This window comes from Saccostrea echinata, unplaced genomic scaffold (assembly GCF_033153115.1).
Source record: "Saccostrea echinata isolate AGI-Se365-2 ecotype Australia unplaced genomic scaffold, CSIRO_AGI_Sech_v1 ptg000054l, whole genome shotgun sequence".
Lineage (NCBI taxonomy): Eukaryota > Metazoa > Mollusca > Bivalvia > Ostreida > Ostreidae > Saccostrea > Saccostrea echinata.
Window position 1 is genome coordinate 13,073,240 of NW_026889803.1, and position 16,231 is coordinate 13,089,470.

The following is a 16,231-nucleotide window of genomic DNA, read 5'->3' on the forward strand; positions in this document are numbered from 1 at the left end:
TTTCGTATAATATTTACCTTAATAAATAGTAAAATGTAACTTCCTGGGAAAAAAAATACGGGACCGAGGAGTTTTGATATTTTATCTAATCATATTTCCTTTTCTGATATACATGAACATTGTGAATTACATGTAATAAAAATGTCTTGTCACAAATAGCTCATTTAAATATGAATTAAATTAATTATATTAATTCCTGTACGAATGAAGATATAAATGTTATGTACGAACGTGCCACTAGAATATTCTATTCTTTATTTTTTTCTTTTGGTAAAGTTTAAAGTGCTTGATTCCATGCGTGGACAATATTAATATAATAAGAATATTTACATGCGCGTAATTAACCCCCCCCTTCACAGGATAATCAAGTTTTGGGAGAAATTAACATCCTTTCTGTGCTTGTATGTTAATTTCGTGTATTTATTGATTAAAATGTGCACTGTCACAACATTTGCGATCATTGTACCATAAAAAAAAATTGTGAGATTTTGTTTGAGACTGGTATACATCAATCTCAAGATTTTCTGAGAAATCTCAGAATTTTTTCTCAGCTGAGTCGGAAAAAACGTTGGTGGCACGCATGTTTGAGAAAAATCTCAGACGTGAGAATCACTGTAAATAATGTACTTGAAAGGTTAATAGTATAAGAGAATTATGCAAGGTTTTTTATCGTATAATACAAAAAGTACTTTCATAGTTTTAATGATCAGGTAGACTTGTAAGTAATAGATGAATAAAATTGAGACAAAAATAACTTGTCTTATTCAATGTTCATCAAAGACCAAAAGAGTCCAATGTAAGAGATTTTCAACAAGCACTAATAGTTTGTTAATAACTGTATGGTGATAGTGATAAATGGGGAACAGATTAGAACCTAATTTATGAACTGTTCATGAACACTAGACTAATTATTTTGTTGATCCTGATCACCCTATTTTTCTTGCTTTTGGGCAACAAAGCTTCACCTTTCAGTTCATTTTATACTCTGTGGATCCTCTTAATTGTTGTATTATAATCAGATGACCGTTAAGGCCCTTGGGCCTCTTGTATTTATTTATTAGTGAAATTGGTTGAATACTGATTTACATGTGGAGAGTAGTTGGTCTCCTTAATGCAGTAATAATACATTTGGTCTTCCTTATGCATACTGCATATTATATAAATTTAATGACTGACATGTATGAGGGTTGATCCAAAAGTTTGTTGAATTTCTTCATATTTTATTTATTTATTAGTGAAAGTGGTTAAATACTGATTTACATGTGGATAGTAGTTGGTCTCCTTAATGCAGTAATAATACATTTGGTCTCCCTTATGCATACTGTATATTAATATAAATTTAATGACTGACATGTACGAGGGTTGATTCGAAAGTTCATGGAATTTCTTCATTTTTTATTTATTTATTAGTGTAAGTGGTTGAAAATTACAAATAAGAATTATATAGACACTTGTTGAATTTTTTTAATAAACAATATTTTAAATATTTATGATAGTAACTCTATGGCAGTTGCCATAGCAAAGGATGTTTGAAAATGCAGGGGAGACATTTACTCGTTCATTATCATTTTAATTCTTAATACGTGAAATAAGAAAAATCCTGCACTAAGTGGCAAATAAAACGAAAATTTTGTCATAATTACGATTGCTTGACCACTAATATACCTTTCTGTGAGAGTTTTACTGATTTAACTTGATATTTAGATTATTAGTTGATGATTTCTTGTTCATATTTTAATTGTTAGAGAACATCACATTTTGGTCAAGTTATAAGTTTTGTTAAAATCTTGGGAACACTCTGACTTAAAGGGGTATACTACTGATACAGGTTGGAGAAAAATGCATTAAGCAACTGATTTACCAGTGGCATTAGAAATTTAAGAAAAACAGAACTTCCATGGAGGTTGATTAAAGGTGTGGCTGCCTTTTGGAGGGTCTGTTTTTCTCATAGACAAATTAAGAGCCATTCTCTGTAATGACTTGAACTTTTATATAGGAGCTGTGGCACGCATAGTCTCAGAATTTCTCCAAACTCTCTATGATAAAAGTCTTTGATACCGTAAACTCAAATCGGGCAAAAATTGGTTGCTACGTGTCACGGTTACCATAGCAACATGTCCTAAAGTTTGAAAAATGGCATTTTTCAACATCTTCAGAGTCCCACAGTTAACGTTTGCAGCAAAGCAAACAAGTGGCAATGACTGTTTCTGAAAGTTGAAGGCCTGGTGTCTTAAATGCATGATAAACATGTTTGGTAAATCATCTATAACATACGTTACTATGGAAACAAAGTATTCAAAAGTAATAATTTTGTTCATTTAAATTTATAATGTCATACACTGAAGAATAAAAACTATTATAGGTTGAAATGCAAGCAAATAATTGAGAAGAGATCATTGTAACATATACCAAGGACAAAATATGATATTTCTTATAGGTTGGCAATGGTTGCCATGGTTTTAATACCACGAAGGGATTTTAAATTTACTTTCCTAGTGTTTTAATCTTATCCTATCTTTTTAAAAAGCATATTTCTATATAACTGATGATCAATTTTTAAAGGCCTTGGTGTGACCTTAATTTTCACATTTCAAAAAATTCAATTTCAATTCTTTAAATAGTGCGTTGCTATGGAAATAAAGCAAAAAAATATGCATAAAAATCTGAAAAATACTCTGTTTCCTTGGATACGTACCGTTGTATGTAGATTCCCGAAACTTTAATGATTGATATATGTGAACAACTAACCTGACTTTAAATTTTGACTATCACCCAATCTCTAACTGGATGCAAAAAGCTGGCACATAGGGTCTAATATTGACAAAAAATTAACAAAATCGAACATTTTCTCTTCTTGGTAACCATAGCAACAGTGTTGTATTTTTCAACAACCTTTATCAATATATGATATTCAACTTTAGTTCTACGAGATAAATACTATTCAGGGTGATTCAAATAATATTTTTCTTGATTAAAAGGTTAGTAAATTCCTTAAGCAGCAAAAAAAATATCACATTAAACAACTAGTACGTTGTTTCCATGGTTACACTGCAAAGCAACAATTAATCTCAATTTTTCTTATGTTGTCGGTGTTGCAAGGTCCTAAGGATGCATATGTGCCAGTCATGAATTTTATTGTTTTTCCTCACGATAGTAGCATTAACCCAATCATAGCAACAGATTTTGCATGGTGACACTGTGTTACCATGGCAACCATGAAAATTATTTTTAGAATAATATTGCCAATACCTAATTACATGAGGTCAAATATTTTTTATTGTTTTTCTTACGTTGTTGATTGAGTTTGATCATGTAACATCTTTCATTTGTGAATATTGAGCGTTTTTCAGCATTTTTCAGCATCTAAAACGTATTTCAAATGTACCCATGGTTACCATTACTTAGAGATAAATTCTAAATAGTTTCTTTATAGCATAAGTGGAAACAAGGTGTCATGTTTTTAGGAGAATGGTTTGTTTGTTTTTCTTAGTCTTTATTAAGGCTTAATAAAGATTCAAAGTAGCTGAAAATCTCAATTTTTTCAACTTTTCTGGCTGTTACCATGGCAACCAAGACCCATGGCAACGGGATTTTATTTGATATATGTTTCTGGTGTCAAGTTGTAATAATAGGCAAAGTTTTATCAAAATCGGTGACCATGCGTGGCAAAGAAGTTCAAGTGGTTACAGAGAATCGCTATTAAGCGTTGATGGACGTTGACCGCTGACGTACTGTGCTTGACTTTGCTTCTGAAATTGGAACACCATATGCAAAGATGGGGAGTATTTTTGAAATATGAGTGTAATATTAAGATAAGTTGATCCGTGTGAGAGGATACCAAGGCTTTTCTTAAGAGAGAAAAGGAGAAAAAGGCAGAATATTCTGTAGAATTACTTAGTCGAATTGAACATGAGGGTGAGATGCTCCTATAACGCTCCTATAATGTGACATGACATACTTAACTTGACGTTACGTAGAAGTCTCCCCCTGATTTTACAACTATCAATGTTCAGAAAGCTCGTGTGACCTTATTGGTAATTGGAACATGGTGAAAATATCCAGTATTGTTGCATAAAGACTCCATATTATAAATATGCCTATTGTTTGCTTTCATCAAATCACAATAAAATTTTAGAGATAATTAAATTTCACAAACTTTTGGATCAACCGTCGTATTAGAAAAAAGATGGATCTATTAGATTGAACAGGTTATAATTCACCTGAGTCATTTAAATTACTTATTGCTATCTGTGTTTGTTCAGTCATCATGTTTCAAGTGTTGTCTGTAAACTATTGAACATTTTCAGCTTCTTTTCTGGAACCAGTTTCAACTAATTTTTCAGTTGAAGTATACAGACATAATATAGAAGTGATTTTATTGACTTTCTCAATCTATCCTGAATTTAAAAATGTAAATATAAGCATTTGATTGTAAATATTGAACATTTAGCATCTCATAACCAGAGTTGGAAATTACTGACTGCCCGAGGTAGTCTGTTTTTCAAGTAGGCAGGGACAAACTTTAGATTAACCTCGGTGGTCGAGGTCATTTAAACAGCTAGTTCCTGTTTTCCATTTTTTTTTTTCAGGGTATAGTAAGTCTATAGAAAATAAGTAAAATATAGTATATCAAAGGAACACTTCTAGTTAAAAATTTGAGTTGACCTTAGGACCAATATTGGTTTCAGTCTTTAGAAAAAGCTTATCGATGTATGTTCCGATCACTGACTTTAGGCCACATGTGTGTAGTTTCTTGTTTCTCATGTATTGCTTTAGTTCTACGTTAATGGTAATCTAACAACCAAGCTTTATGACAAATGAGATGGCTTTAACTTTTCAATTGTCAACTTCCCTTACTTATTTAGCAATATACCTTCATCACCTGCATACAGGGTTTATATCTCTCAGTTGATTTGATACGAAAGAGCATCCTCTATGTTTGAAATTTTTTTAAAACGAGGTAAGTTATTGACAAATAAGTTGCTGAAACAAGAATATCAGCAGTCTTGTTTAAAGTTATCATTTTGTAAATTCTATGGTCGATACAATGACTTTGTCAGCAAATACAATTTATCATTAAGTCAAATGCTGAGTGACGTTTTTCATACTTATTGTTAGGCCATTATTTACACACTGAATTATCGATGGATTTTTCCATTGTTTCCCAGTTGTGACAAGGAGCACATAGCGTGTGTGACCGGTCTGCAGGGGATGCTTACTCCTCCATGGCACCTGATCCCACCTCTGATGTTTTGGAGGTCCGTGTTTGCTCTGCTCCTATTTTGTATTTTTTGATGGGCTTTTGAGCTTGAATACTGTTTGTTATCTCGATATATTTCATTCTAGTCAACTGTGTGTTCATATGATCCTACCTCAGTATTTACAGAATTATACATCCTTTGTATGAGGGTCATTCTTGATGTCTGACTGAGTAATGGCAATGGGACATAAAACCTTAACTGACCTTACCACATTCTTTTCTAATCTGAAAACCCTCATGCATTTTTAGCATAACATATCGCCAATGCACACATTTTTCCCAAGGAATGAACTGCATCTACTCTGCATAGAACAGTATCTCTCCCACTGGCACAACAGTACTATTACATGTCATTATGTTCTTGAAAGGAAAACACAGCAGTTATTGCTCAGCAAGATTCTTTTTCCTGACACCTGCAGTATCGAGTAACACAAAGTGAATGATTAGTGTCCTCGAACAAAGTGTGCTTACAATGAGGTATAGTTCCGGTTGATTGCATTTAGTTAAAGAGAATTTATGATCTGCATTTCTGTAGATGTCTTTTATATCAACACCAAACATGCATTTAAGGAAGAAAATATAAGTAAAATGCAAAAGCCTGTATAAAAAAATCAAAGTGCAAGGACAAGTGCACTTAAGGAATGCTTAATGGGCCCTTTTTCAGTGCTGTATTACTTTAGAATATATTACCAAATTGTTCTCTTTTAGTAATAGTTAAACACAAGTGGACATTTCTAATTAAAATCACGCTAAAACATCAATCAGCATGGATTTGAAACAAATGAAGTTTTTTAAATGCCTATAGATCCGGAAAGTCATATCAAACCCATTTTGAGTTTCAATCGTTTATTTAAATCAAGGGGAGGAGGCATTTAAATCTTAAATCAGACACTTGAACAATCTGATGGTGGATCATTGACAGGCACATTTGCCGAATGATACTTCTTGCGCTATTTTACCCGAGAAAAAAATTGAATGAAGTTGTATAGATGCCTGTATCCATAGTGATCAAACTATGAAATTGGTATGCTTGCATTTGAAATAATGCAATAAGTATTAACATTAGTTCCTTTATATTTTAAAATGAAAAAAGGTGTATTTGGGTGGCTTTCAATACTGGTACCATTGTCTTGCTTGAACGACACTAAACTCTCTTAACCCTTCTGTGTTCCTAACCCTCCCGTTTTCCTAAAACCAAATACATGTACATACAAACTTCTCTATGCGGCATGACTTTGATATAATGATACAAAACGTGGCTATGCTTTACAGTGAGCATCTTTGAGGAATGTTTACCTGGGTAGAACTCACGTGACTACCGGTATTTTAAATAATTTATTCCATGGGTGGGTTCAACATAGCTAGATCATACAGGTAAATCTAAGCTCTTACTTGCTATAGGAAAAACATTGAACTTTTCATACATTTTTTTAATATTTTAAGTACAAGCCTAATCTTGTACAAATTTCCTACTTTCACACAAGTTTTATAAATGTATAATGCATTTTTTGTCAATCACACAAGTTTGTACAACGTTAGGCTGACAATAAACAAAAGCTTTGAAATGAATGACTGTCCTCAATTTACTATAGAAAATCACGAATGTTGGCTGACCCCTACCACATTGTATGGCTTTGCTCTTTGTATATTCATGAATTTCAGCAATAAAATTTGTTGAATTTAGGGTTTAGATATCAATTAATGATCTGAGATGGAAAATTAAGCTTAATTTGATTCTTCATTATTTCACATTTTACCGGGGCCCATAAGTGCACTCGTTCTTTAATGTTTATACAGGTAAAAAGTTTGAAAAAATAAAAATGTGCCAACAAATGGATTCGAACCAGGACACTAAAAATGTTCATGGTGAGAGTCTGCGGTCTACCATTCTGGGCTATGCTGACTATGAGGACATTTGTAATAAATATAAACCAGTAAGATAGAAATAGGTTTTCACGTTTTTTGTAGTTTTTTTTTTTTATATAAATCTAAAGCAGGGGTACGTGCCCCTAAAAAAACCTTGTTTTAAATAATTGCTTAAATCAAAATCTATCAAAATTTCATAATTTAATTTAGGGGCAGGCAAAGGGTGATTATATTGCATCTATCGGGTATAAATTTTCTTATCAGAAAATTGTAGAGATATGCAAGGTTAATTAATGACAACATTTATTTTTCATTTTTGCCTAATACTTTTATGATTTTCACTAATAAATTGATGATTGAAAAAAGCCTTTAATATGACTGCTGATTTTATCTCCATCTGTTAATTTTTAACACCTTTTCTCGTGATTATAGGAGATAGAGAACAGATTATGATTTCTAACATTTACTGTTACAGATCATTTCCTTGAGATAGGTGGAACCAACAGTGAAATCCAGACACCTTTAAGAAAAGTAAAAATCTGACTCAGGTAAAAAAAAAAATCATTTACAGTTTTATCAATTAGTAATTTTTACCTTAATTAACTGGACAAATCTCATTTGACGATATACAGGTCAAGAATGAAGAGTTTAAAGCCTAGTAGGGATTTTGGTCAATCATAACAGGTAATCTGCAGCCCCTATTGGGAATTTTACACTCATATGGAGACGCCACCACTTGCCAGTGGAAAGCTGCAAATTCTGTCCTATACTCTGCACTCACAGCCATTGAGCAGTGAGGGTCCTTTTTCCTGCCAGCACCTACTGCGACATGGGACCTCAGTTTATAAGGTCTCATCCGAAGGACTGGTGTCCACATCCCACAGTGGGATTCAAACCTGTGATGTAAGGATCAATTCCTTACTTCGTGACTCTAGAGCAGACGCTTTAACCATGGCGCCACGCTTGTGACTAGCTCAGTTTTAAAGAAATCATTCAAGATATTTTTTATCAAACTTAATATGCTGTAAGATTAGTAAGACCTATTCAACTATTTCAAAAATTTTTGACCTTTCCTGTGACCTTGACCTCACTTTTCTTTAATTTGCATCTTGCATGGTTTTAAACCATTTAAGATATTGTTATCTAAGGCTATGCATCTATACATAATTTGGTGAGAACTTATCATCTATTCATTTTTTTTAAAATTTTTATTTCAATTTTAAAGAAACTTTTCAAGATATTCTCATCAAACTTCATATACTAACACAAAATTTCATGTTGCATTACTATACACTCGGCGGGGCATTCATGGCCTATGGACATATTTCTAGTGTAATTTGCTATTTCTGTTGTTTACTTTCGGTCAGTAAGTGCCCCCAAAGGGCAAGCCCCAGTCCTATTTTCTTTTCCAGGGTTGCAACAGCGCCCCCTAGAAAAACGAGTTGCACCATCCAATCAAATCTTGTTTTGTGCTGCTTTATGCCAATGAAATTAAGGCTGGACAGCATATGTATTATATTCTGACCAATGGGGTTGCCGTATTTTCAAATAATTAGGATAGACTTACCACTTCAGCATTCCTTTCATCACTGAAGTGATATGCATGCTCAAAAATTGACTAAGTTTCATTTTTGTGTCAACTGCAGAGCAGAACGACACTTAGAGATCACTTTACCTGGTGTCTGTCTGTCCGTCTGTCACACCTTATATCTCCAAAATTTTTAGAGGCAGGGTTTTGATAATTAGCATTTATATATGTTTTTGAGCTCATGATACTATACTTTGAAACTGTATGAAATTCAGTTACCACAAACTTATTTAAATACTATGAAAATACATTGGGATCAGTATTCTACAATGAATCGTGTTGACTGACAAAGTGACAAAGTAAAGACAGTCTGAAATCTCTTTCCTCCGAGGATTGTTGGAAGCACCTGCATGTGTATTAATAAAATGATAAATAGTTATTCATCATAATTTCAATTTAATTATTCATATAAGGACTGGGGAACTATATTTTTTGATTGCCAGATTCTATCCCAGTCTTTTACTTTTGGATCCTTTTTTTTCCTTGCAGGCAAATGCATGAACCTCCATGCTAATATTAAATTAATAGCTGACCACTCTTAGATTTATTTACCTCTTTAATGAAGATACCTAGCAGCAGTGTTCGAAATTCAGAATTATTTTCTATGGGTCCAGAGGACCCACAGATAAAGGGACTACACGAGTCCTTTCAGGGCAGCGCAGGCCAAAAAATAATACCATTAAATATTTTGGGAAAATAAACTTTTACGTATCGATGGTCTTGGTAAGTTTATCGCTTCATATGAAATATGTCAATTTAATAAAGGGTATCTACAATTCGCAAGTATTAACAATTTGAAACGGTAAGATATTAATCATCACACTGTCTTACTTGGTCATATATAACATTTAATGAGTTTGACATGTGTTTATTTAAGGAGTGACTTTAATAGCTACCCAAGTTATACTGGTATAACCTGGGTTGGGGCAGTTTACGCTTTATAAACCGCGAAGCGGTTTATAAAAAAGCGTAAACTGTTCCAACCCAGGTTATACCAGTATAACTTGGGTAGCTATTAAAGTTATTCCTTATAATTTAATTTCCCATCATTAAGTGTAAAAAATAAAACAATTTCTCCTTCAAAAATGCCCTTAAATTGTACGTATTTTAAATGTAACGTCAAGCGGATTGATACATTTTAACGTAAGTCATTGTGACATAGGCAACCAAGGTTATACGCTATTTTCTATTTTTTTTATCCAATCAAATGACGCTTTACAACCAAAATTAAATTATATTACTATATACATACTTTTCCTCAGAAATATAATTTCTGTTTGTAAATCCGCGGGTAAAAAATTACGCAGGTTTCATAGATTGCCACAATATGTTGATAAAATGTAACCGCATACATATAACGTAACTTTATTCCATACAGAAAAGAAATCAAATCTTCAGTATTTATTTAAAATACACATGAAAGAAGAAATTATACGATCTTGATAAAAATAACAAGTTTTGCCCATCATAAGTCCAATTTGGTTTAAAGACGCTCATTAGACGCTCATTGGTTAATTTGTTTAATATATCTAATTAAACATGTTAAAATGCAGGAAAGATATAAAAGTTAATGTAAATACATACACCAATATACCTAAACTTTAATCGCAACTTCTTACGCCTTTCCAACAAGCGGTAAAGAAAAACAACGGTCTGAGAAGATGTGATTGACGTTAACTTATTTCCCGGCAAATCATCGGCCCAAAATTATTTCAAGGACCCATTTAGTCATACTATTCGTGAGTCCTTCAGTTTGTACGTCGGCGCAGGACCGACGGGCCGACGCTAATTTCGAACACTGCCTAGCAGGCGACATATACATTCCTTGAAGCACTCTAGTTCCTATTTTATTTTCACTAATATAATGATTATTGAAAAAAGACTAAGGTGCTCTATAGTGATCAGTCTATTCATTCATCTGTCTGTCAAATACACATATCCCTTGTTCAGAATACAGGTGACTCTAAATACTTCAAACTTTATATTTTTTAATAAGGTACATGTAGCTGCTTTGGAACATCTGAAAGGTCTATTACATTATCGCTAGTTTTACTAGTTTTCTTCATGTAAGTTGAATATATTTCAAACTTTTAAATTTTTATTTTTGCCAGGTAAGAAAGAAATTCAGGAGTTCTTAAATTGCCCTCAGAGTTCTTGGATTGCATCAAACTGCTAAAAGACCTCAACAAAAACAGTGTCTTGAAAAAAAAAATGAAAATATTCAGTGAAAAAAAAATTATGAGAGAAAAAGCCATTAAAAATCTTCAAGCCTTTGAGCTGAAATCTGGAAGTCAATCTGTGGACTTTACTGGTATGTCTTACTAATTAAGTCATCATTTGTGTATAATAAATACACTAAACTGTAAACACTTGTTAAAATGTATATAATTTTTAGATATAATTTGTAGCTCACAGACATCAATAGTTTCATGTAATTTAAGTGATAATGAAAATTTCCTGTTGTCTGGCTAGATTAGAAACTATATATTATTGTCCAATTTTGGATATTGTGAAATAATTCATTTAGTAAAATTGGGTATGCATACATGTGTGTACACTTACATGTAAATTAATTGTTATAGCAAATTTAATCTATCATTAAGTTGAATGTTGACTAATGTTTTTCATCAAAATTGTTTACACTGAATTGTTTGTGGATTTTTCCATTTGCCCAATCATGTCAAGGAGCACATGGCAGAAAATGCTTTCTCCTCCATAGCACTTGGTGTTTTTAGAGGTCTGTGTTTGCTCTGCTCCAATTTTGTATTGTTTCAATGGACTTTAAAGCTTGATCACTTTTGGTAATCTTCATATTTTATATACTATTAGAGTACTTGAAGAGAACTGTAAAGATTTAACATACAGTATAATGCATGTATATTGCACTTTAAGTAGAGTGTATGTGGTTTAGAAATGTAATTCATCTCATAGTGCATTGAATTTGTTGAAAATTAGAAACTTTATTGAAATTGTTTTAGAATAATGTTAGATTGCAGATTTTTTTAAATCATGCAAGTAAGATATTGCTAAATATTCTTAAGCTTTTCTGGACAGTCTAGATGAGTTCTTGCTATATGCCTAGCATTGTCATCCCAGTTAAAATTTAAGGAGCAAGGTTTATTCCTAAGCTCTAACTGGACAAACTTGCATGGATTAAAGCACATTAACAGATTTACTTCAGATGCTTGACCTGATCAACATTTTCTTCATGTGTTTTTTGTTTTTGTTTGTTTGTTGTTTAACATCCCTCTCAAGAATTTTTCATCCATATGGAGATGCCACTACTTACTGGTGGAGAGCTGCAAAATTTGACCTATACTTAGCACTCAGGGTCATTGAGCAATAAGGGATCTTTTTTGTGCCCACATCAACTGCGAGGTGGGACCTCGGTTTATACGGTCGAATCTGAAGGACTGGTCCCCACATCCCCAGTGGATCTGAACCTGAGACTTAAGGATTAAATCCTTACTTGCGACTCTAGATTACACACTCTAGCCTTTGCGCCACATGGGGGACTCCACAAGAGTAAGTGTTTTGAGCAGTCCTATTCTCATGTAATTATAAACTGTATGTTGAACAAACCTGCAAAGATGATGTATGTTAATGTTTCAGGGTACCAATCCTTGATTTGACTTAGATTTTCTGGATTAATGACCAGTTTTTTAGAGAAGGTTCATTCAAAGTAACAATATACTCTTTGGTGATCAGTAAACATAGATGATGCATCCTGCTTCTGATGCTGGATGTAACATACATTTTCAGGGTTATTGAGCAGTTAAATCTAACCCAGAACAACTTGCATAGATTTTGGATTCAGGTGATATACATTACCAGAGTGTTTGTTGAGTGAGACTTTGCCTTACTAGTGGATAACATTTATAGAAGTGAGCTTTGTATTCTTTGATTATACCATCAGTGCCAACTACCATACATTTTATATAATAGATGTAGCTGTTGTTCAACTGAATATGATAAAACTGTGGATGAAAATAATTTGATTTTTGTACCTTTGAATGTATTGAATTAATTTGTAAAAGCTGTTATGATACAAAGTTTGATATTTTATCAAAGTTTTTAGCATATGCAATCAATAAATGTATCAACATTTTTATTACATTTTCAACAGTGAAACACTGTGATTTATTTATTGAATAAAAGTGATATTCTCTCACAGTGTGAAAGGATACCAAAAATGATATTCTCTCACAGTGTGAAAGGATATCAAAGTAAGTAAAAAATAATTTCTGGCCTTTCATAAGATAGAGATAGTAACTAAGCATCTTGATAGAGCTAAAACTGCAAATTTCTTCCTAAATATGTTGCTAAAATCCATGCTATGTAATGTTTTCAATCTCACACACAACTTCTAAGCTATGACGTCTCAACCGCTCAACTATGACGTCAAGCCTATGACACTGTGTTAAGAAAAGACAGAGGCAAAGGGAAAATCAAAGAAAATGTAATAAACAGAAAATTCAATGTTTTGTAGATGAATATGGAATTTATTTCACTCGTGAGACAGGATTTTTTTTTATATTTTCACTCGTGCTTCGCACTCGTGAAAATATCAAAAAATCCTGTCCCACTCGTGAAATAAATTCCATATTCATCTACAAAACATTGAATATCCTCTATTTATTTTATTATACTTTTTACCCTGCAAACTTCTTAAAAACAGAATAGTAATGATCCATTCAACTGATACTAGGTTAGTGTCACACTGTACTTGTATATCATGTATATTGAACTGTAAATGAGAAACATCTAAATATGTCAAATCACAGCATGAATCATTGGATTATGTAAGAAGTGCACTATCTTGTGCTTTGGTATGGTATTAATAATAAATGTTAAACTATCATTTTTTTTTCAAATTAACAAAGGATATGCTTGAGTGACTGTATTTTGACTAGCAGTAAAAATAAAATGATTTTGAAGCATTTGAATTATTTTGATTCATGGTCTCTGCAAGTTTAATGATAGCAAATATGTATATTGAACATGGCATCTACATATTGCTATACTGGATCTTAATCACAACATTGAAATTTTATGTAGTACATGTACTCTTGGTTTCAACTGGTCAAACATATTCTTAAATCACAAAGAATTTAAACAAATATAGGTATGATTCAGAACTTCATCAATTAGTTGGAAAGTGAATGCACTCAATGACTATATGGTTTAAAAGAAGCTGGGTATAAATAGCAGGAAAAACTACTTGATTTCCACTGTGAACTTTGTGTCCTCAACAAAACAATATGGAGTATACTATACTTGGTCTAAAGAATAAGTCTAATCTATGTCTGCATGTCTATGTCTGCATTCACTTTCAGGTTAAACTGTATTGGACATTGAGAGTTTGTTTGTTGTTTAACGTCCCTCTCGAGAATTTTTCACTCATATGGAGACGCCATCACTTGCCGGTGGAGAGCTGCAAATGACCTATGCTCGGCACACAGGGCCAATGAGCAGTGAAGGATCTTTTTCATGCCAGTATCTACTGTGACACTGGACCTTGGTTTGTACGAAGGACCGGTCTCCACGTCCCACAGTGGGATTCAAACATGTGACATAAGGATCAACTCCTAACACGGCAACTCTTGAGCATAGGCTCTTACTACTGCAACATGTGGGCGACAGCATTGAGAGTTAATTGTGGATATCAGAACAAGCTACTCTGGGCTTATACTCTCTATATATTGATTGATTGATTGATTGTATGTTGTTTAGCGTCCCTCTCGGGATTTTTTCACTCATATAGAGACGCCACCACATGCCAGTGGAAAGCTGCAAATTTTGTCCTATACTCAGCACTTACAGCCATTGAGCAGTGAAGGGATTTTTTCGTGCCAGCACCTACTGTGACACGGGACCTCGATTTATGCGGTCTCATCCGAAGGATCGGTCTCCCCAGCCAACTGTGGGATTTGAACCTGCGACGTAAGGATCAACTCCTTACTTCTCTACTCTAGAGCAGACGCTCTAACCACTGCACCAGGGGGGCAACTACTCTCTATATAAGTCACTTGTGCAATGACTTTAGTTTTATATTCAAGATTTTGTACTGATCATGTTGAGTCACATTAACACAAATATCTTTCTGCTGAGCTTGACCAATGACCATCCGCAACTATTCTGGTTGGAAACAATATGTTAATTAATCCATAATCAGTGAAATTACTATGAAAGAAAAATGGTCTACTTAAACCACAAGTTATATGTATAAAAGTATACACTGGTCTCCTTAAGTCATATGAGAGAAACATAAAATATTAGGGAGACCATTTTTTTCATATATTTTTAGGAGGCATTTATAATGAAAAAATAAAGCAAGAGTAGACTAAATGGTGTTCTATAGAACATTGATCTGGTATTTCTTTTTAGAAAAAAGCAAATTTAAAAAATCTGTATATTGTCTCCTTAAGCCATATATAATGTTCTGGTCTCCCTAGTCCTTAAATCAGAGTTATATATATATATATATATATATATATATATATATATATATATATATATATATATAAACAAACCTCGTTATTTCGAACTCGAAGGACTGAGATTTTGAAAAATAGTGATTGGGCTTTTCAAACCACTTTGACATATCCATGATATTCGAGAAGTCGGATTCAAGATACCGAAATTAAACTTCAAATGTCTTGCTCTTTCATGACGAAAATTATCATTTCTTATAAATTTAAATAATAAACAAAAACAAAGTATACAGAAAATTTTCAAAAAAGAACGATGCACTTTTTTCATTTTAAGCAAGTTAAGCGTACTTTCAAGATGTCAAATGTTCATTTAATTTATTGTCAAAATATACCAATCTACGTACAAAATTGACGCATATAACCGACTTTTTGTTTCATAATAATTGTCTTCCATTCATAATTTTGCCGCTCAATGAATTTATCAGATCTATTTACTTTTACTAATTGTTTGCATGCACTTTTTGACAGAAATTTGATATGATAGTTTATGAACGAAGAAATCATGAAGCTTGTCTATGGACCACTAAATAGTAAATGGCATTTAAATGTATATCACACTTGTCAACTTGTTGAATCCTGAACATTTTCTTAATTTGATATGACACTTATACGTTAGCACTATCTCCAATTATTTCTGGTGAAAAGTTTATGATGGCAATCATGAATTCCGGTACCAAAATTAGTCTTCATGCCATATTCGTCATTTTTTAAATATATTCATAAAATTTTGATCATTTATATATCATTTATAACTTTATAAGTATAAATTTGATAGCAAATCATGACTTTTTCCCACCCTTTCCGAACTTCTGACTTCCAGGTAAAGATGACTGACTCCTTCAACTTCGGGTTGAATTACTTTTCACAATTAAGAAATTAAAATAAAATCAACTTTACATATTCATAACAACTGTCATTTCATTTACAAACGAGTTCAAATATGAAGTTTACAGCAGGGCCTTGACAAAGAGAGCTCCATACAGTCCTGGGTACTCGAGAGGTTAATGGATGAAACCATCTATC

General features: G+C 32.8%; 1 long non-coding RNA gene across 2 annotated transcripts in view; it reads left to right on the forward strand.

Annotated features, from left to right (window-relative positions):
• LOC133205433 (uncharacterized) overlaps positions 1-12,812 on the forward strand; it is a 28,695-nt gene extending 15,883 nt beyond the window's left edge. For both annotated transcript variants that reach the window (XR_009723610.1, XR_009723609.1), the window contains exons 5-6: positions 7,602-7,674; positions 10,826-12,812. This is a non-coding gene — a long non-coding RNA (uncharacterized LOC133205433). The remainder of the gene's footprint in view (positions 1-7,601; positions 7,675-10,825) is intronic.
• Positions 12,813-16,231: the final 3,419 nt, after the last annotated feature.